This window comes from Cyanistes caeruleus, chromosome 2 (genome assembly GCF_971803275.1).
Source record: "Cyanistes caeruleus chromosome 2, bCyaCae1.hap1.1, whole genome shotgun sequence".
Taxonomy (NCBI): Eukaryota; Metazoa; Chordata; class Aves; order Passeriformes; family Paridae; genus Cyanistes; species Cyanistes caeruleus.
This window is the reverse complement of record NC_141702.1, coordinates 111,857,263-111,879,557: the sequence shown is the minus strand read 5'-3', so window position 1 is coordinate 111,879,557 and position 22,295 is coordinate 111,857,263. Positions and strand designations below refer to the sequence as shown.

Genomic DNA, 22,295 nt, shown 5'->3' with positions numbered 1-22,295 from the left:
ACTCTGGTGTTCTTTCCTCCTTTTCAGCCTGGATTTCTTTCCCGTTTTGCTTTTTGTTTCTTTTTCTTTCTTTTCCTTCTCTCTCTGAGCAGTTTTACTTTCCAGTTCCTGGCATTGGCTTGGCCGTTCCTCAGCAGGGCTGGATACAGACCAGAGAGGGGGAGACCTCTCTGCTGAGCTTGGCAGATTTCCCCAGCTCCTGCCAGGAGCTTCCCTGTGTGTCTCTCTCCAATACTCAGGCTGAGCCCTGACCCTTATTTTGGCCCACGACATCTGATGCTCTCCTGACCGCAGGGCCAGCCTTCAGCCCCCACGATCACCCTCTGAAGGACAGATCCACGGTCCCCACCCTTGTCACCCACGTCCCTCCAGCCCCTGCCCTGTTCCCGTGCTGGTGGGTGAGTCAGTGAAGACTAAGCAGAGCTGTGGACGGAAATTGCTCCTACACATCGACCCTCGGTGCTCCTTCAGCATGAATAACCACAGGAATAACTTTTAAAAGTGCTGTTGTTGCAAAAGCACAGTCTGCTCCAGTTTGGGGCAGAGGCAGCATTTGGAAATGTGAGTAAAAAGTTCAGTACACCTGGATCCGGGCAATGAGGTAAAAACAATGCCTTGTGTCCACAGCAAAGGCACTGATGGAGAAGTAAAGCCAGTTATAACCACTTCAGTGAAGTGAAAAATAGAGGTCACTGGAGGTGCACATCCATTCTTTTTTTTAACAAAACAATGCTGATTTTCACAATATTTATTGTCAGAAGCATTTCTATACAGAAACACTCCCGTCTGCATTCAGGCCCTCAGGTTTACAACAGAGGTAAGAGGGTACGACTGTGGGAATTAAATCTGGAGCAAGCTATTCTTCTTCTGTTTTCTCACTGAATTAACCATTGCCCCGCCTGAGAGACTCGGTTCCCTGCAGCTCCATCAGCACTTCAGGGCAAAAGCAATCAAGGGGTGGGAGTGTCTTCTCAGTCTTATCCTTAAGTAAATCACTTTACCTCAGTTTTTGTATGGCACCCTGTTCCATGCTTATCTCTGCGGACTTGCAGGCACCAGGGCTCTCTCCCACTGCAGGGCAGAATGTCCAGGACCAACTCCAGGCATATCCCCAGATTGCTTGCAGCAAATAACAGGGCCAGGGTCTTTCTCTTTGGAGAGGAATGGCCACCCATTTGTTTATGTTTATGTTTATTTAATGTTTACACCCAGGTGCAAACCGCTGGTCCCAAAGTTAATGCATTATGCTTCTCAAATTTATTATTATTTGTAGTATTTACCATGTCCAGCTCTGGGCTTCTCAGTATAAGAGACATTGAGCTCCTGATCCAGCAGAAATCAATTGATCAAGGGATTGGAGCACCTCAGTTCTGAGGAGAGGCTGAGGGAGCTGGGCCTGTTCAGCCTGGAGAAGAGACACTGAGAGGGAACCTCATCAATGTCTGTCAGTGTCTGCAGGGAGGGGCCCCAGGATGGACCAGGCTCTGCTCGGCGGTGCCAGGCAGAGGGACAAGAGGCAACGGGCAGGAACTGAGGCTCAGGAAATCCCACCTGAACATGAAAAAAGAACTTCCCTCTGCAGTGCCCAAGCACTGGGAAAGATTGCCCAGAAAGGTTGTGGAGTCTCCCTCACTGGAGATATTCCAGAAGCATCTGGACACACTGCTGTGCTGTGTGCTCTAGGACAACCCTTCGGGAGTTTGGATGTGATCACTGCGGTCCTCTCAAATCTGACCCATTCTGTGATTCTGTAGCTCATTGAAATGAAAATACAGGAAATTCATTTGAACCTGGGGATGGTGCTTAACATTTGGCCACAGAACCAAGAGTATTCTGCTTTTTCTTGACAAGCTTCTCTCTTCGTAACTTTCTGATCCTATTTCTAAAACTCAGTGTGAATGAGGCTCTTGCTAAAGGTGTCTCACTTGCAGCTGTGTCATGACCAGGTCATGTGGGATGTGTGGGACTGAAAACTGGGTAAGGGAAAGGAAATTCTTATTCCTTCTATGCAGCTCCTTTAGAGGCTTCACAGAACTGAGTTTGCTGTGTCTGCCAAGGTGAGTGGGCTGCCAGTGGTCAAAACAAGCTGATGGGAAGGGGATGGGAAGTGTCCTGGCAAAGGGAAAGCACCCCTTCTCATCTGAGTATGCTGGAAGCTGCATGGTGTGGTACTGAAGAGCCATGTACCCCCTTGACCCCTCTCCTCACACAGCTGAAAGCCTACAGAACCTTTTTCAGAGGCAAATAATTACATACGGATTCCCCTTGCCACAAACCACAGCTGGGACACTTCATCGGTGCGTCCTTCTCAACTTGGAGATGCTCTAGCCCTGCCTTGAGAACTGTATGATCACTCTGGAAATGTGGGATAAGCCAGTAAAATTTCAGGATGCTTCTGGAAGACTGTTTTAAAATCAGATCAGAAGCAACAGCCTGCACAGAAAAATTTTGATATATTCCTCAGTTCCTACTTCTCCAGTTTTGGAGAAACTGAAACATTCATAAAACCATAAAAGCAAATTATGCCTCCACTGACAAAGATCCAACCTTGACCTTTCTGCAGCACAATTAAAATGTAAAAGCACTTTTGCCATATGACTAAAATTGTTCCTTTCATTTACACCCCATTTTCTGCCAGCACCAATGTGTAAGGTGGTCATGACCCACAAAAAATATCTGGTAGTTCTCCTACAATAAAATCCTGATTTTGAGGGACTTGCAGCTTGAGCTGGACAAAAACCTCATAAGATATAACTTAGTCTTGAATTCAGCATCCTTGCCCACACACAGCTTTGTTTCCTCAGATTTTTGTGTGTGAAATTTTCTCACTGGGGGTTTCCTAGAAGTGATTCTTGTTCTCGTGGACCACATAAAAGCATCCCTGCTACAAGTACCTGACCCTTGCCATTTGACAGAGGAATGTGCTTGGTTCATTGCTATCATTTATGGTATTTTTGCCAGTGCTGCAGTTCTGCCACTCCATTCCTAAGCAGGAAAAGCCACACAGGCTCTGCCTTGGATGGGCTGCAGTCAGATGACAACTGATAATTGCTGAGGTGCTGCAGGTGCCACACATGGCTGTGGAAGCTTGCACACAAGCACCCCTTAGGCATTTCAGAGCTCTACATTAAAGTTCTGCTAATTTCTACAATACACGTTGGGGGAAAGAAACCCATATTTAAACTGCATTTCAGACCTTGGACTTAGGAGTGAAGTGTTCACTACTATATTTTAATACAGCAAATGTCATGTGGTTTCTGGTAGTGGAATAATACGAGCAACTCTGTGTGTTACGCATTCATGGATTAGGCTGGGAATGTTTGTAAACCAGGCAATAAAGCTGCATGAGCAGAAGCATTTACAAGATATCAGTGAAGTAATTTGAGTTTTTAAGTTATGGGAGAAGTTGGTGTTTGGCAGTGCTGTGTGGGGAGACAGACACTGGACAGCTGAAAACGTTCCAACCAATAGAACCAACACAGTCCAAGGTGAAGAGCAGCTTACAAATGTGTATAAATGGCACGATTTAGGGATAAAACATCACAGATTTTTTTGCCTTCAGGTAAACAAGGGTCTGTTTTCTTGCAACAAGAGCTCTGGATCCTCTCTCCTGGTCATTTGCAAAGCAAAGGGATTGGGAATGTGATGCTAAACTTCTGGAGAATGCACATGAGCATGATTATGTGACGGTAGCAATGACATTAATCTCAATCTGTCAAACTACACAATTAAATTCTTTGTCCTGTAATAAACCCAGTACTTTTCATATAACTATTTAGAAAGATGAATGTCATTTAAAAAAAGTAAGCATATTACACTGGTATACTGGTATATATACCTTTGTTCCCAGCTCTACTTCACAGAAAAAGGATCGGAAGTACCCCATATCTAAATTAAATGTATAAAATGGGAATTATCTCTGTTTCAGCACACAGTATTGCTATTTCTTTGCTAAATACAGATGGTTTCCAAGAATTGATAAACTCATTGCAGCTGGACAATGTTTATAGGCCTACAGCAGAGGATGGTTTTCAAAGGAATTTAAATATTGAAGGGAGGGGTTTTATATTCCAGGGCCCAAAGTTTGCTTTGTGATAATGGTTTAGTTTCATTGTTGCTCAAGAAAGGAGCCCTCTGTTCAAGAAGGAAATGCAGAAGGTGTGAAGTGAACATATAAAATGTTCAATTCTCCATTCCTAGAACAGCAGAGGACTAGGAATCAGTGTGGCAGAAAAAGAGACAAGACTGGATAAACAGCAGAGCTACAAATCCTGAACAAATCAGACACGTAATACTGGTTTGCATTCCCAGAACATAAATTAACACCTGCGAAGATGACTGTGTTTTTGAGATAAAATTTTGCTTTCCATGAATACACTCTAAAATAGGCTTAAAAATCTTTCCATAAACATTTCTAGCCACTAATCTAATTGATGGGAATGTTTTCAAAAAGTAAACATAGATGAAGGAAATTCACTGCTTTTATTCACTTAAAAGTGAGTATTTGCAGGTTTTTAAAGGTATTCCCTCAGGTCAATAACTAACTAAACAATCTTATTTTGTAAACAGCTGTGGTGCGGTAAAAAAGCTAGGCTCCAAGGTCTTAGTATGAAACTATCAACAAAATAATCTCAATTATGCTCAGAAGAACAAATATTTTTAGCAACTGTTCCCCTCAACAGGATACACGCTTTCTGATGCTCCCTAGAAGATGTAGCTGAAAGTGAAGGTTATGTCAGCAGGACACCTACATGGGATCAAAGATTTCTGACTGCTTGGGATGTGCATGGGTGTGATGAGCAAGGAGCGATCAGGCCCTCTTGTCAGACCCTGAATTAATTCAGGCTTTGAAACTTCAAACCTGTGAGCTTTGGGGGAATTACTTCCTGCTCACAAGGGTGGAAGGGCTGCATCAAGCTCCCTACCCCAGCTACAGGCACACTGCACACCTCCAGCAGACCTGCTTGCCCAAGCTCCTTTTACTCTGAATTTTGTGGTTTGGTTCTCTCAGGTGAAGCCAAACCCATGACACACTTCCTGCAGTTTTACCCCACACACAAATTACAGGGGGAGAGCTGCCCTGGATCTCTGAGTTGGGACACCAGCTATCCCTGCAGAGCTGATCCTCGTCTAAGAGGCCCTGGTTTACCTGTGAGCATGCCTGAAACAGTTTGGTAGAAGCACTGTAACTTCTAAGCCCAGTCTGAGGAGTAGCTTAGCTGCATTCAGCTGAAGCAAGCACAATCCTGAACAACCAAACGTGCAAAACCCAAACCAAACCACCTGAGAGAAACCACGTTTGGCAGGCAGGCCGCCTTTTCAAACTTTTCTCTGGAGCTGTGAAATGGAGACTTTAAAAGTAAAAGCCTTCATACAACTGCTTCCCTGAAAAAACCCTGCTGCACATTTGGAAAGCTGCAGTGCCGTGATGCTATGACATATTTCCTCAGCTGCTGTCTCTGGAAGTGTGTGCAAAGCCCCTGTGGAAAGCTGTACAGCGGCACGGGATGATTGCTTGCAGACTTTCACCAGCCAGAAACAATCGTGCCCAAACTCACGAGCTTAATTTCTGTCTCAGTTCTGTCTGATTATTGCTGTCAAAGAAGGTACAGCTACAAAAAGACAACTGTCTGCCCTGAGATTCCCACCCTTTTCAGCTCTCTGAAGAGATGTGTGTATATATATATATATTTTCATCTATCATTGAATGGTGAATGCTCTGTTCATTCTATTTGCCAAATTGCACAGGACCTGATGCAAAGCTCCCTTTAGTGCAGTGTTCAGAAGCCTGAGAGCATGAGTCAGTGTGAGCACTGCTGAAGGCTGCAGAACCCTGCAAGTATTTTAACCTCTTGCTAATGGCAAGGGGAGAAAAAAAGATGAAAAATCCTAAATTCTCTGCTTTTGTTATCAGTTCAAAGATGGGAGTCACTTGTAAACATCCTTCATTATTCCCAATGATTAGCTGAAAACAAAACCTTACCACCACTGTTTTTTTTTTTCCTTCTCACAGGATGGCTTTAATGGTCTTATTTTCTTCCCCTTCCACATTAGAGCAATTTGTATACCGTCCATCCTGGATTTCTTACAACACTTACTATGGCAAGGCTGGCAGAATGGAGCCTTAGGTGCTAAGACACAAATCTGAGAGGGTGGGTTTTTTTTGTTGTTTGTTCGTTTTTTGGGGTTTTTTTAGTGTATGATTTAACAATTCCTGCTTCAAATGAGGAACTCTGAAATCTGCCTTCCAACTCTCTTGAATCTCAATAAAAGCAAGCAGGAAAGGAACTGTAATTAGTCCCACCATTTCTGAAGTGAAAAACATGAACAAATTATTGCAGGTTACCATTTTTCACCTCTTCAATTACTGTGTATGTGAAAATAAGAAAAAAAATAATCTGTATTTATAGCAGTCTATTGATGGAACAAGTTTTTAAAGCAAACAGAATTGTATTTTTTCAGCCTGTTAAAACACCAATGTAGTCCCTTATTCTGTCATCTCATCATCGTACAGAAGTCCATCAGCTGTTTTATGCCTTTACTGCCAAAAGCAGATCTTAGTGTAAGAGTTTGTACGTAGAGATGAAGAGGTGAAACACAATTTGAGTATCTCATTTCCTTCACGGGGATTAAAATATTGGTAAGGTTCCAGTGTTTGTTGGAAACTCCTACTGGGCATTACTTCCTCCTCGTGCCCAAAATAAATTCCTCCGGTATTAATCATTTGCGGTAAGAGTGTTGTTTTTTTACACCACTGACGCCGCTCCTACCTGTCAATTCCCCCTCAGCAGCAGGAGACAGGAACTGCGCTGCCGGTGCTATTGCTCTCATTTTTCTCATTCACCTGGGCAGATTCTGACACCATGCCGGATCCTGGCATGTGCTTTGTTCTCCAAAAATGTCAGAACTAAAAAACAACCAAGACCTTGAGCCGTGACACCTGTCAAACACGGGCAACCCCCTCCTTCCCACTTCCAGCCCCCGGTGTCCCGAGGGAAGCCGAGGCTCTCCCAGCCCCCTCCCCAGGCTTTTCACCGCCGCCAGCGGGGCCTCCCCGGCTTCCCCCGGACCAGGCCCCGGCTCCGCTCTCCTTCCTCCCGAGGGAAACGACCTTGGCGGCGCCGGGGCCAGCCCCGGTCTGCCCCGGCCACCTCCCGCTCGGCAGCCGGCTGCGGGGCGAGCCCTTCCCCTCCCCGGGGTCTCGGAGGCGCCGGCCCCGCCTCTCCCGCCGAGGTTCCGCCGCCCGCGGCCGCCGCCGCCGCCCCCGCTCCCTGCGTGACCATCTCCCCGCCGCGCCCCCGCGCGCTCCCCATTGGCCGCCGGCGCCGCCCATCAACCCGGCTCTCGTTGCTGATTGGTCGGCGGCCGGGCCGGCGCGCGGGTCCCGCCCCTCGGGGCTCCCCCCGGCCCTCCCCGGCACTTGGCGGCGGAGTGTCCTCAGAAGACTCGCTGGGCCGGAGGGGCCGCTCCGCCGCCGCCGGCCGGCCCGCGCTCCCATTGGCCGCCCGCCCTGCCAATCCGCCGGGCCGCGGCGCGCCGTTGGCTGGCGGGCGGGCGGGGGGCGGGGCGCTCCCCCCGCCCCCGCCCGCGCGGTGCCGCCCTGTGACCAACTCCCGTGTGTGAGTCACGGCAGCGCCGTCAATGCCGTGTGCGGGCGGGCGGCGCTGCCTGGGCTGCCCCGGCCCCCCTCCCCCGGCACAGGGCTGGCGGGCCGCACTTGTCACCGTGTCACATCCTCCCCGCCGCCTGCCGACCCGGCTCACCCTCCCTAGCTCGGCCGCCGCCCGGGGCCGCCGCGGCGGCATGGGATAGAGCCGGGCACAGCCGCCCCCGCCGCTCGTTTTACATTGACCTCCCCGCAGTTTAAATCCCTCCCCAGCGTGTCTCCCCCGCAGCCTCCTCGCCTCTCCCGCCCCCCCTCTCTCCGCCGAGCCCCCGCTCCCCGGGCGCCTCCCTCGCCGGTCCTCGCCGCGGAGCCCCCGGAGCGGGTGAGTGCCGGGCACGGCCCTCCCGGGCTCGCTGAGGGGGCTGGGGGTGCGGGGGCGCGGGCCGGGGCAGCCCCGGGCTGTGCGGGGCGGCCACCGACAACTGTTCCAAAGTTGGGGCATTCCCCTCCCGGCGCAGCCTGGCACTGCCCGCTCGGACTGCAAAAGAAGGGAGAAAAAAAAAAAAAAAAAAATAGGTATAACCTCCCGGCGTCGTTGCCAACTTCTAATGCGTGTCGTGCTGCCGGCGATTGTAATTTTGATTTTATTTTGGTTTCTTCCCCGCCCTGGTTGAGGCTGTGGTGATGGTTGAGGTGAGGGTATCCCGAAAGCCGCCAGGGTTGAACAACCCCTCCATGGCAGGCGCTGGTCACTGTCCGTCCTGGAAAAGCGGGGAAACCCACCTTTTGTATTTCCAGGTGCTCCATCCTCCTCCCCACCCTGTCATTCCTGGATATTTCGCTGTTACCTGGGCTTCACTTGCCGTGGCAAGAACATGCGTGTTTGGAAGGGGGAAGCCGCAGCGGGGAGTTTTGGTGTCTTGGCATGGCATTGGGAGCGCTTGATGTGAAATGGTTATGTCTCTGTTTCACTGCTATTGATTTTTCTTTTTTCTTTTTTTTTTTTTTTTTCCCCCTCTCAATGTATTTTTAGAACGTGAATGTGGTTCTGTACGTACAGAACAGCTAAAATAAAACAGAGGCATGGAAAACCCCAGCAAATACAGCAGTGCTTCCTTGCGCAGGGCATCCAAAGCCTCAGTACTCTGCTGGGTTTATTTATTAATATTAATTGCTCGATCTTTGTAATTTATATCACATGGAAACTAATTGCTGAATTGAAGGTTTACCAAACCTCACAGGGCTCCAAAATCATCCATCTCAGGCATCTGAAAAATAACTTTTGTTAAGAGGAAAGGCCAGCATCATTCTGGGAATCCTCCACATAAAGTTTCTCTTTCTAAAGACAAAGACTCTTGTAAATAAGTCCTTTACTCAGTGAGTACTCAAGTGTATGCAGAAGGTCAGTGAATTTCTAGAGAAACCTAATTTTTTACTAAATCTTGTCTTGCTTTTATCTATAAATAGAGGGAGGGAAACAAAAATAAATTAGCTGTGATATTGACATCAAATAGAAAATCAGCCCTTTTCCAAGGGGTAACTTGCCCAACATAACCTGAAGACTTCCTAATTTTTGACTTTATGGGGAGGGGTACTTCAACCGTGGTCTGTTGAATCAGTGTGAAGTGGGCCTGTTTCTCCTCTGGAACTGGTTTAGCACCAGTGTAACTTCTTTAACAGAGCAGATTTGCATTAATGCGAGGAGTAATCAAGCAGCTCACGTTTTGAGAAAGGCCCCCGTAGTAATGACGTGACAAGTCGTGATTCCTCCCCTCATCAGACCCAATTACACCACCCTTACTCACTCTGAGTGGCACTTTACTGCGCAAGTGCTCCCTGCGATGCTTGTGTGACTTTGTGTACTACAGTGCCAATCTGGGTGAGGTAGAGTGGCGCTTCTTTTTTTTTTCATAACTATTTTATTCCCTTTCCTTGAAATGACAACGTGTTGGATAACTATTTTTCCTTGGGCCACGAAGAAAACTTCTGAGGATTAAATGTAAATCTGCTTTGTTAAGTGACCGTACCAAAAACCCCATCCTGTTTAAGACTTCTGTGCTGCCAAGTGAAACGGGCAGGTAAGTTTTCCGTGTGTTTTTTGCTACATAAAGTAGGAAAAAGATTGCTGAAAAATTGATTATCTTGTCCTGAAATTCCTCTGCGCCTGTGGGACTCCATACCTATATGCGGTGCTCAAGTTTGAGTTGTTTTCTTAATTCCCCTCTGTCTCTAGAGCCGCCCCCACTCCCCAGACATTCACGTTGCATTGTTAAAGTGTTTGCTATTGAAATCACTGGCAGAAGGATCGGACCCCTCGGCTGGTTTTCTTTAAAGCAGTTGATAATGACTTGGATGTGATGCTGTAGAAAGATAATATTATCTGGTGGGTCCATGGCTCAGATCTACTGTCTTACTACAATCTCAGAAAAAAAGCTCTGTGCTTCTCAGCCTGTGAAGAAACTACATCTCAACAAAGCAGAATTGTCTTCTGCCTTTCTGTACTTATTTATAAATCTCTTGAAAGTTTGTTTGATACTCTTTCAGAACAAGACAAGATCCCTTCATGTTTGTTTCATGTTTTCACTTCCTCATATGACTGTGTTCATTGCTAAGCCTTTGTGTCACTGATTGAGATGTTATTGTAATTAACATTAATTATGCAAACTAGATTGTTTTTAGAGGCTCTCCAACTCTATATTGATATTGTCAACTTGTTTGTTTGTTGAACAAAAATCCACACATTTCACCATTCTCAGAGGAAATAGATTTGCCGATTCCAAGTTAATATATGCATGGGAAACCGTAGCAAAATCAAGTTATATTAGCTCGAATGGCACGTTGAATCTTGATGGATGTGGTGAACCGAGTATGGTTGGATTTGAAATATCAAGGCTGGGCAAACAGGGGAAGCAGGAAAGGGGACTCTAGGTACAGTCATTCGGGGAGGGTGTTTACACTGCAGAGTTCCATTACATTTTTTCCAGATAGACATTACTAGATCAATCAGGCCAAATTCTGCTGTCCCTAACTGAACAAAACCCTCACTAAAATATACTGGAGCTGCCTGATTGAATTTGTTTGGGAAATGGAGAAAAATAGCAGAATATACTTCATTAATTATTTAGGACATTTTTGATTTTAGACTTGGAGAAGATATCTTCCTTAAATTTCGTTTAGAAGCTGTTCCATTCCAGGGTTGTCTTTTTAAAAGAAAAGCTTAATAAAAATACCTTTGAAATATACATCCCTGTAGCAATGGTAACATTTTATAATTTTTTTACAATTTTAAGTGTAGTGACATTCACAAAAGTCTCCATGTCTGATTCCGAATCACCCTCTTGAAACCCTTCTGAGCTGAGAAGGACTTTAGAATTTCTCCCTAGAAGTCAAAATTGTTTCAATATTTATATATTTTATTCTTGTATGCTCTGAGGAAGAAAAAGAATAGAGGTGGGGAGAGCTTAAATGGGAATTGGTTGTCATGAAATCACATCTGAAAATATAGGCAGACTGGCAGATTATTCCCTGTCTTAAAAATCAAGTCTCTCTAACTTCCCATTTAAATAAGCAAAATTTGGTTTGCAGTTTGCTTTGGGTAATGAAAGAGATATTTTTTTTGTTTCTACTTTTGGTGCAGTGGTCCTCTGGAAAGTTAGAAACAGCGCCCTGGGGCTCAGCGAAGTGGAGGGTGTATAATTATATGGGAAGGTTCCATAGCATCAGTGAATTAGCATTAGCAGCTGAGTGAGTTTGTTAAGCTGTAGAGATGGCATTATGGAAATCAATAAAATGCTGATTTCTTTCTCTTATTGCAGATTCCATGTTAAAAGGAAAAGATGCTATTTGTTTGTCTGCCTTTCACATGGGCTTGCCAAACCATTAGTTGATTTGGAAAGGCAGGTTTTTCAGTTCTGGCAATCAGTAGTCAGGTTTGTTTTCTTTTGCTTTTTTTAAACTCTTAAATCTTTATTTATTAGATTGTCTTCCAGAAATCACACTAACATCCTGGCCTGCAAGCGGCTTCACGTGTGTCTGTTTGTCAGCAGAGGCAAAAGCGAAGGTCACTTATTTTTCTTATGACATGCTGGTGTGGCATTGTTTGTTGTAGCCCAAATGCTCTGTGTTCCTGATGTTCCTGTTTCTGTTTTAAATTAAATTCTCCCAAGGATTTGGAGGATACTGATGCTGAAATCCACATTCAAAATAAACGAGAAATAGTGACCTTAACTGTTTTCAGAGGTGTGACTCAGGAAGAATGATATTAAGCACTGTAAGATGTGTAATATGCATTGGCCTTTATTTCTTTGTCTCAAAGCTTTTCCTGCTTTTATACCAGAGAGACAAGTACCCAGATCATTCATCACACTGAGCTCTTACAGAGACATGACAGACCAGCAGCCTTATGTTGCACGCTGTGGAACGTGTACGATGCATTAGGTTCTGATGATCTATATAAAACATTTTAATTGGGAGGAGCTGTAAATGGGAACGGCTGTCTTCTACTCCAAGGCGTTTTCTTCTCTTCTTCCCGATTGAAATTAAACTTAAGTTCATGATCAAATTATTCTGTTTTATTGTAGCTGTATGCTATGACTCCTGATGAAATGGTTTATTCACACTAAGGTATGCTTTGGGGGACCCCTCTCTGCCTTTGTGGTGGATACTGATTTGGTGGACTTTCTGGGACTAAGAAGGTCCAACCCTCTGGCCTCTTCATGGATGCTGTGGCGAGCATCTGTTCTGTGACATGTGAGCAGCCTGTGTAACAGAGTTTGGATATCATGAGGCTCGTGGAGCATGTTCTTGTACGAAGAGAAACACTCCAAAATGTTGAGTGTATCATGCAGGCAGCACTAAAGGTTGGCAACTTGGAAAATTAATGCTGTGGTTCATGCTGACATTTCAGAGGGAATTCTGATGGAGGTGTGGTCCCAGTGAAGGTAAACTCACGGGTCCAGCTGCACAGATAAAACAGCAGCCTTACTCTTATCTCTTTGGTAACCCAAACCTGTTTGCTGATAAACTGGAAAAATTATGTTTATAGTCTCCCTATGCTTTGTTTCTGCTAATCTCTAATTCAGTAGATCCAGGGAAGGCCAGCATGGTGCTTTTAGTGCTCAGCTACGGCTTAGAAATGACACTCTGCTTTCTAATGGTTACAAGCAGGTGAAGTGACAGGAAGGGCAGAGATGTTGGAGTAATGTGATCTGAAATTAAATTCCTGATTCTCTAAAATATTTACCCATAGCTGTAGTGATCCACAGTGCTTCATATCTGCCATTGGCCATGTGTGTCCAGTTAAAGACAGTTAAAAAGCACAGAAATACAGGGTGGGGGGAAAAGAAAAAAGGATAAAGAGATCATAGCTGAACCAGAACAAAACCTCTTTAGCTCCTCCCATTTGAAGTAGGGAGGAATCCCAATAAATAACAAGGGTAAAGTCCCACAGACCTGCAAAATTACTGTAGAGATTGTGACTCTGAAAAAGCATGTTCTATTTAGAGAAGGAATTGTAGTTACTCTGTGGTCTTGTCCATAACCTTGCTAATGTGGCTAAAGCATTAGTTCTGAAAACAAGGGCATTGAGAGCTTGGAGTCTTTTTCTTTAAAATGTACGAGTCTATATTCATGTATTTTCTGTGGGGCGAAATAAAATATTGTTTGTTGGATTACCCAATTTTGATATTCTTATTAAAAAATAGAAACACACCCTGTTTTTTGCCTGTCAAATGAAGTCAGATATTCATGTGGATGCCTTTTTCCTCTTTTATCTTTTTTTTGTTTCTTTCCTTCTATGAACCTTTTAATCATCTGCTTTCCTACTTTCTGTCCTACTGAATCCCCTTTTTATTGTTGTTTTGATTCCTTCCACTTCATTCCAGATTTTTTTTCAATTTCTTATTGTTTCTTCTAACCTTAATCAACTACCAATGTTGCTGCTTGTCTATAGAATCACAAGGTCCATGTTGAGGTATCTCATGCCAATAATATTTAGTGTCCTCTGTCCTTGGCAAGGAAAAGGTTTACCACTGCTGACCCTGTAGTCCGATGGAAAACGTGAAGGGGGACCCGCTAGGAGGTGTGACTTGAATTGGTGCAGTCATCTAGAAGGAGTCAGGGCCACAGCCAGAAATTATACCCAGGTGTTATCAGCTTTCAGACACGTGCCCTGTGCTGTAGCAAAGCAGGTTTTTTGCTTCTTCTAACCTTTGCAGAGATTTTTTTATTTTTTTTTTTTTAGTTTATTTTTCTGCTTCTATTTATTTGGCTGTCTTTTCTGGTTTTGTCTTTCCTCCTCTATAATATGTAATAGCTACTAATGACCTCTCAAGCTGTATCACAGGGGTGTTAAGGCTAGTGTGTTTTCCCTTATCCTGTCAGGAGTATTTGGCTGTTGCCAAAGAAACTGACCTCTTGAGTACCATGCGCCAAAAGTGTATGTGCATATGTATTGAAGATACCAAAATGCTATTAAAAGAAATCAAACAAGGTTTGTAAGTCAGAAAATCTAATACTTGTTTCGAGATGCAGTGTGAGAACTAAAGTATAAAATGAGATAGGCAAAGATGCAGCCTTTTTCAGAGAACCTTTAAGCTATTAAACCTTTCTAAAGGAACACATCAGTTCTTTGCTGAACCTACTCAACTGAAGGAAGGTGAGCAGTCCTCCTTCCTGTGAGAGGGAACAAATCTGATAGTAAACTTTTAAAACACAGCTGATGTCTTTAGGCCCGGTGGTGGTGATGGTTGCTGCCTGATGTCAAGTGAAGGAAGTAGTGGCAGATATGCAGTGGGAAAATTCCCAGGAACAGGTATTCAGCCAATACAAGGAGGTTGTTTTAACTGTCTTTTGATTTGGAATATTTTGAATTTATTCTGTTTTCAGATATTTCAGTGCAAATTCTACAAAAGTTTCTGTCTTTTTAGATAGGCATGCTACAAAAATCTGCCAATCTTGAAAAATCCAAAAGAGGGAGGAGGTAAAAAAGTAAATCTCAGATACAGTTAACTTCTGTCCCTCCTGCCACTTTCAAGATGATATCTCATCTTGTTCTTATCCTTGTCCAGAATAAAAGCTGTGATAATCCATTTCCTTTGCTGTGATAATCCCTTGCCCAAATGTCTTGGTAGCATAATTCGATTGTGGTGCTTGGACAGCTATCATATCACTCCTACAAAGCAATAGTAATAGTTGCTACAAACAATAATATAATCCAAGAAATCCAGAGTTAAAGTGCTTACAGCAGAGACTAATTGCATGCTAGAGAATATTACTGTATCTTCCTGACTGATGTCCCTCATTGGCCAAGACAGACTTGCAGATGAGTTCTTAACGTATTATTTAACAAGATGGTAGTGCTCGGTGTCTAAATTGCTTGTTGTTGTGGGGTTTTTTTATTGCCCCTCCCCAGTGTAGGGTTCAGAACCTCCTTATTAGTTTTATGGGAAAGCCACAGATCCAGATTCCTTCTGGAGCTATTGCAGCATAGGGAAAAAAGTGTAGGGATTTTTTCAAGAGCTACTTAAGTAGCCTGTGCTCCTTGCCTTAGAAAAGTTAAGAATCCTTATAATTGCTGGGGCTTTTGTGCAGTTTTTGTTTTATTTTTTTATTTTGCCTTTACCTTTTTTTTCCACTTGAACCCTGATTCTGAAGGAGCTGGAGCAATTATCCAGCCTATCTTACATATTCCCATTCAGAAGAGGATGGAGTGGGAAAGAAGATCTACATTGGACTTCAGGTGTTCTCTCTAGTCCCGTTGCCACCCCTAAGTTGCACTACTTCAGCTTGAAAAACAGCAGAGGAAAAACTCCTGCTTGAACACTTTTTCCTGGCTTTAATGAGAGATTTTTACAAAGAGAGGAAATAGTGTAAGTGAATGCATCCAGCACCCTTTAGGAAAGGGTCACCACCACAGGGATGCTGCTGAAAAAGGATGCCAAATCCTCCCAGACTCTGTACCAAGCTCTTTGAAAGGCTCCTATGAAATGAAGAATCTATATAAGCCAGTGTGTATGTATATTTCTGAAGGTTATGCTGGATTTCTGCCATGCCACAAACCCTGATTAGAATAATTTATAATAAAAAGTGAGGCATGGATTCCAGAAATGGATAATGTGATGGGGGAAGCAGGGAGATGAGTAGCAGAGAAAGCAAATCTGAACATTTCCCTGGTCCACAGATGTACCCCAAAGTGTGGATTTACTGCCACTGTCTGTAGGAAGAAGCTACAGTCCTAATTTTTGATGTTGGAGATGACTGTTATATGGTTGGCTTAATACACATACTGTGCACTGCTGTTTGTTTATTTATTTGCAGTAGAACTTGGGATATTTCAGGTACTTTCCAGGTGCTTACAGTTAATTTCTGCTCCAAGGACTTCACAAATCAGGGAGGCCAGAGGAAAGTAACTGGGTGGGAATTTAATGCTGAGAACAGAGTGAGGTTCACAGGATGCAGGGCCCTTGAGAGCAGTGCAAGTGTGTGCCAGAGGTGCTGTGCAAGTAGGATAGGGAGGAGGATACCTGCAGTGTCCTCCAGGAAAGAAACGGGCACGTGGTGTGTCTGGAAAGAAAAGACATCCTTTTGCTTTTCTTCTGCATTGCAAGTCAGTCTGTGGTCAGTTTAGGCGCTCCTAACTCCTGATCTGTCTCCTGGATCCTTTTCCCTGTATTTGTGATTGTGTGATGTGATGGCTTTGTAAGTGGAGTTATTCTGTCACGTTCTATGCAGAGGAATGCTGTGAAAGTGGGAGAGCAGGGGAATGAGGCACGTGAGGTCTGTGCATGCAATATGAGGCTTGACATGACCAGGGAGAAGTGCATTGGGGTTTTGCACAAGCATTCTTTGGGGCATGAAGTGTCATCATCTTCAATTTTTTTGCTGTGATTAAGGCCCTGAGCATGCCTGTAATGCAAAACAGAAAACATAAAGAAAATGTTTTCTCTTCAGCCATCATTCTAGCATACTTATGTGTGTATGAATCATTCCTCCTCCATCTGGAAGGATGAGATGCAGAGCTCTTTTCTAAGGAGGTATCTAAAGTACATGCTCATAGCAGCCAGCAATTGGCATGACAAAAGGGTTATAGCAAGTGGCTGGCACTTTTCCCATCCATCTTGCCACTGGAAACATAATGCTTTTGCAATGTGCTTGTTCTGCAGGCACCAGTGTGCAGAGCCAGTCCTTGGGACATGCGAACGGAGCCGTTGCATGTTGTTCGCTTTTGTTTGTGGCACCTTCTCAGCAGCCCAAAAACTGGGAAAGGGGACTAACACTGATAAACTGTTTTCCTTAAGTGTGACGTGGAGTGGACGGGAACAGTGGGGTACTCATGGAATGTCCCCAGGTGTGGGAAGATGGGCAGCAAGGCATCTGATACTGCCAGTGTAATATCAAGTGTGGGAGAAGACTTTGTTTTGCTTCTAACCTTCTCTGCTTTGCACAGAACAAGGAAAAATATAGTAGTATTGAGTGCACAAGAAAGAAGGTCTGATTTTTAAAAACGTCATCTGTTCATGTAAACTATCTTGTATGTGTTTTGTCTTTCGCTTGATTTGCAAGAAGGCCAAGGCCCTGAATCATTTAACTTAGTTTTAAGTGTTCTGTGATGTCAAGAAAGGGTTTTATTGTGCTTTTTTTTGGTAGAAGAGTGTTTAATGTGGTGTCAGAATAGGCAGTAGAAAGAAGGGCCCCTTAATCTCAGTGCTCTCCTTTAACAGCTCTATTGTTACCTTTCTCTTTTGCTGACCATGACTGGGAATGTCCTTGTCTTGCAAGCAGCGGCCAGCTCTGCATGTAGTTCAAACCTAAATGTAGAAACTGGGTGTCCTTCTGCTGAAGCTCCTTGGGTCACTCTTGAAACTCACCAGATGCATGCCTGTGGTATTGGACATGTCTTTGCTGCTTCCTTCTTTTGGAGGGTGATTGGAGATGAGGTAGAGGAGAGGCCAGGATTCATTGCCTGACCTCAGGGTCTTTGGTGCAGTAACAAGGTTTTGTTTTGGATCAGTTGTTCTCAGAACAGGAACCAGTGGCTTTTCCTCCCTGGGGAGTGCCTCTGCAGACAAGAAGAACCTCTCTGCCCCCCATTCCTGCTCTGCTTTTTAGCCAGTCTGTTCTGCAAGGCAGGCTCATTTCTGCTGCAGGAGCTGTGAGCCATCTCTCCACCTCACATAGGATAGTCAGGAGGTTTAGGGCACTGCTCCTGCAAGACCTCAGCTGACTTGGATCACAGTGGGAATGGCAGGGAGGAAATCAGCCTGACTGGAGAGTGCCAAGTCCTGCTCTGCTGCATGGAGAATGCAGGCTGCTTAGTGCCTTGTTTATGAAGCACTTCAGCTTTTGAAGGACGGGATTCTGTCTTAGTGCATGGATGGAGAAACCTCCTTTCTCCTTTCTTTGCAAAGGGAGCAGCCCTGTTCTTGGCATCTCTTATGAGCTGACTCTCCACAGTGACATGGTGACCTCAGGAGTTCAAGTACTGTTCTGTTCCTTGGTATACTTTGGGTTTGGGGTAGAGGGAGATGGCTGGTGGGTCTGTAGGCTTTCTGCAGAAGGGCTTCTCTTCTGGGGTGAGAACAGCTGTCCCCTTTCCTTTGGAGCTGTTGTGACTGCAGGCAGGGATTGTGAAATCCTCCCGTGCCACTGAAGCTGAACACTGTGTCAGTCTGCTGCCTCCCAAAGTGCTTTTGGGGGGCTGCTCTGGATCTGGGATATGAAATGTCCTAGAAAGCCACTCTGCCCAGGAGAGTGAAATATCTTGCATATTAGGGCACAGTGTTGGACTTTGTATCTCGGGGGGGCTTTTCTTTGACTATGTCTCAAGCTTCTGTGTTTATCTTTTTTCTGATACATGATAGCCCAGAGAAGACCCTTCAGGCAGGGATGCTTTGTTACTTTCTTTAGCTTCATAATTGCTGTTTATATTATAGTGCAATAAACACAATTAGCATTTTTGGCTTATTTCAGGGTGTGTGCTTTCATGTGAAAAAGGTTAGATATGTTGACTCTGCCATCTTTCTTACCTGTGCCTGAGATATTATCTGATTATGATCTTTCCTGATACATAGCAGCTTTGGAAAGGAAACAACACTCCCTATACTTTCAGAAACATTTCAGTAGCTTAACTTCAGTATGCAGTACAGTGGTAACAGAGATGAGAGGTGTTACATTCAGTCTCTTGCTTTGAAAACTGGCTTCTGGATCCTGCAAAGCATGGTCAGCAGATGGAGGATGTTCACATTGCACACTTCACCTGCAGTGTCCAGCTGGAACATGCTCCGTGTCCATATGTATAAATTCAGTTTTGCTTTTCTCTGTGTTATGGGTCAGAGTTTACAGTCTGGGGACCCCTGAGGCAGAAGAATTGCTCTGCCATGTGTGTACGAGTACACTCAGCAGGTGTAGTTTGTCCTGTAAAGTGTTTGGTATTTTCTAGTCCGAGTCAGCTGTGGGTATTTCCACTTGTTCAGAGGCTGAAGACCATGTTCCCATGACCTAAATTGTGCCTAAGGCTCTATGCTTGAAGGCCAGGAGTCAGATGGAAGGAAGTAAAAGATACAGTGACTTAGGTGTGATTTAGGACATGTGAATCTGGCTCCTCCTCTCCTGAAATACCAGTGTGCCAGAAGCATCTGATGTAGGAAGCTGCTAGGGCCAGGCCAGTGACCGCGTTTCACTTTCCAAAGTATTTCTAAATATCCCAAACTAGACTTTGCACCTTTAACCAATCTGAATTCTCAAGCCAATCCCTTCAGTGTTAGGCAGATCAAAGAACCTGATCCAAGCAGCAGTTCTTGTTACTGGAAGGGTCCTGACATCTCACTTTACCCTCTGGAGAGTAACTGGAGGGGTGGGGTTGAGGCCTGGAGCTGTGTTAGTACATGTGTTGTTTTCTGCCTCTGGGGATTTTTGTTGTTGTGCATTCTCTTGTTTTTCCATCTTACACAAAATCTGAAAGCTTCTGTTGCAGCTGTGGCCTAGGAGTAGTCAATGCTCTGTTCCCCATCAGCACCAGATAGACCTGGGAATTTTGGGCTCTCGGACAGGGATGCTGATGTTGCTTTGCAGCCTTCCGAGCATGTTGGGCTGTGGGGGATTGAGCCCTCTCAGGCTTGCTTGTGGCCAAAAAGAGTGTGATCTCTCACTGGTAATCTCTGACTATCAGTCATCCTCTTCTCGTTTGGAAGAACTTTGACTTAATGAGAGGTACATCAGCTTGAGTAATTTCTATTTGAAGATATTAAGCTCTGTGGATACTGAAGAATATTGTATCCTAAGCTTTTGAGCACTTCTGAGTGTAATGCAGTGCTGTTCTTGGAATGATTTGTTTCAACTATAGGGCCAGTTTAAATAGAACTATTTAAGTATATGTTGCTGCTCATCATACATCAAAAAGTGGAGTTCAGTGAATAATGAGTTACCACGGGGCACCACAATGAGATAAGAACTCATCATAGCTTTGCAATAAATGGCAATGTCATTAAAAGAAAAAAAGGTTTTGTGTATAAGCTTAATTGGAAAAGCCAGAAATCTTGAGTGGAGATTTTTAGCATGCTGACCAACTTAAATATATTGTAATAAGAGCAAATTTATGTGTGCAGAGGGTGTCCACCAAGATTTTGATTGCTGCATGAGGCACATGGCTTTGGGGTATTTTCCTGTGTATGCCTTTTGTGTAGATAAGTGACAGTACCTGATTTCTGGTCCTGGAGGGAAAATGTACTACCTTATTATTGAGCAGCTTTCCAGGATGCAGTAGTTGTCATTAAAACTCAGCAGTAGACCACAGAGCTGTATTTGGCAGGTGGGGATTTTATTTTCCCTAAACTTTTAATGGCAATGACTTGCAGTTATGTCATGATGTAGTTTTAAAGTGTGCAAGACAGTTTGGCTCATTTATGTTCTCATTCAGGTTTCTAATGTGCACACAGAAGCAGCTGCTTTTTGGGATTGCTGATGATACGGAATACAGTGAGGATGGCCAGCCCCTGGTGTGTACAGGGATATCAGGCACTCCCTCTTTCACTGAGTTTTGCAGCAAAGCCACTATACTCGAATTTCTCCATCTGCAGAATGTGGCTCCACCCTGCAGTTTCTAAAATATTTTAACTAAAAAAATTTAAGAGGAATTATGTGCAAGATCCATGTCACTTTTCTTCCCTTTTTGGCGCTTACTTTAAGTTATTGCTTTTAGCAAGTAGAATCATTGTACCACAGTGGTCTCAGGGATAGTTAGCAGGACACCACAATCTGCCCATCTGCAGCAGCTCTCTGGAAAGGTCTCATCTGCAGGAGCCCTTGTTTGCTCTTAAGGATGAAATGCAATTGAGCATCTGGTGAAGTCTGCTCTATGGTAGAAATTAACTATGACTATATACCTGGGGATTTTTTAATCATTAGTCTTAAATTGATTATTTCCTACTAGTTGTAGGACTCCAAAGAACTACTTTTTCTTCCATGCGAAAAATATCCTTTCAGTGGGCAAAAGAAACACTACAGGTTAGATGTGACAACAAAAATGCATGAAGAACAGTGTGAAGAAAAAGACAACTTCCTGTTCTGTGGTGTTCCTGATTTTTTTTTTTTTCCCCTAATTACATGGATTTGGAAGAGTGAGCTGGTAGGATATGAATGTTGCCATCCAATAATAAGAGCTGCGGTCATGGGTGCCATGCAGGCATGAAGATTCAAGAGACCATGATGTGTTTTCAGGGATAGACCAGGAATAATTCAGGTCTGCATATGGCTTTCCCTGGTACAAAGGTAAGTTAAGGGAATGTCTGCAAAGCTAGTGCCCAAAGCTGGAATTGTGCTCCCTATTCCAGTTAAACCAATGTGTAAACAAACCAGTTCACTTGATGTTCCCATTAATTTGGGCTGCTTACCTTTCCAGTTTTTCTAGCTTGTGAGTTGAGCAGAATGAACCAGTAGGAAAAATGACAGTCTGAAACTGGCTTGGCTTGTCTCTGACTCTCCCCAGAAAGCCAGTTCCTTTTCTACCACCAAAACAGGGCCTGGCTCCATAGCTATTGTTCAGGACACCTGAGACAGCAGGATCATCTGCCACTGCCTAGAAAAGGACAGCAAGGAAAAACTTTCAATTCTTTGCCAGCTCTTTCTGCATCTTTCTACCTGCTGAGGCCTTTCTCCACCGTACAAATGGTGTAGCAGCTGTGGCTTGAAAATCCCTGGGGCTTTCCTCTCACCCTGGAGTATTTTGCTGTGTCCAGCCCTGGCACCTTTAGAGGCACAGGCAGCAGAAGCTGTGCGTGGGGCCAGTGCCACGTCTGTGCCGAGCACACTGCTCTGCCTGTGCCTCCTTCCAGCACGGCCACACTCTACAAAGCAGGCTGGCCTCTGGGAAGACAAGTTGTGCCATTTTTCTGACTTGAGACCTTCAGGCCTGCGATGACCTTGAGCCTCCTGTCTCTGAAGAAGGGAATACCATGAAGTAGCCTTTCCTTTTTAATGGGGAGCCAAAACTTGGGTTACTGAGGGGTCTCTGGGACCAGTTGAAGTAGGTTTTCCCACTGTGTGTGAGGGGGAATAGCAAGGAGAAGGAGACTGGATACTCAGTACAGCATGTAATTTGATTGTGTAACTCCAGTGCAGCATGCTCATGACGTGTGTTTCTGACTTCACCAAGAACCACTGAAGGTGCAAAGCCCCTCCATGTCCTCTCTGTTCC

At 44.5% G+C, this 22,295-nt stretch overlaps 1 protein-coding gene across 4 annotated transcripts in view; it reads left to right on the top strand.

Annotated features, from left to right (window-relative positions):
• Window positions 1-7,574: 7,574 nt before the first annotated feature.
• Window positions 7,575-22,295, top strand: part of SERTAD2 (SERTA domain containing 2) — a 75,524-nt gene continuing 60,803 nt past the window's right edge. The window contains exon 1 of one of the 4 annotated variants that reach the window (XM_086879231.1): window positions 7,575-7,988. The gene's annotated coding sequence lies outside the window, so the exon portion shown is untranslated. Of the gene's footprint in view, window positions 7,989-9,623; window positions 9,685-22,295 lie in introns of those variants that run through there. The other 3 variants (XM_086879232.1, XM_086879230.1, XR_015283833.1) reach the window with 3 other exon arrangements.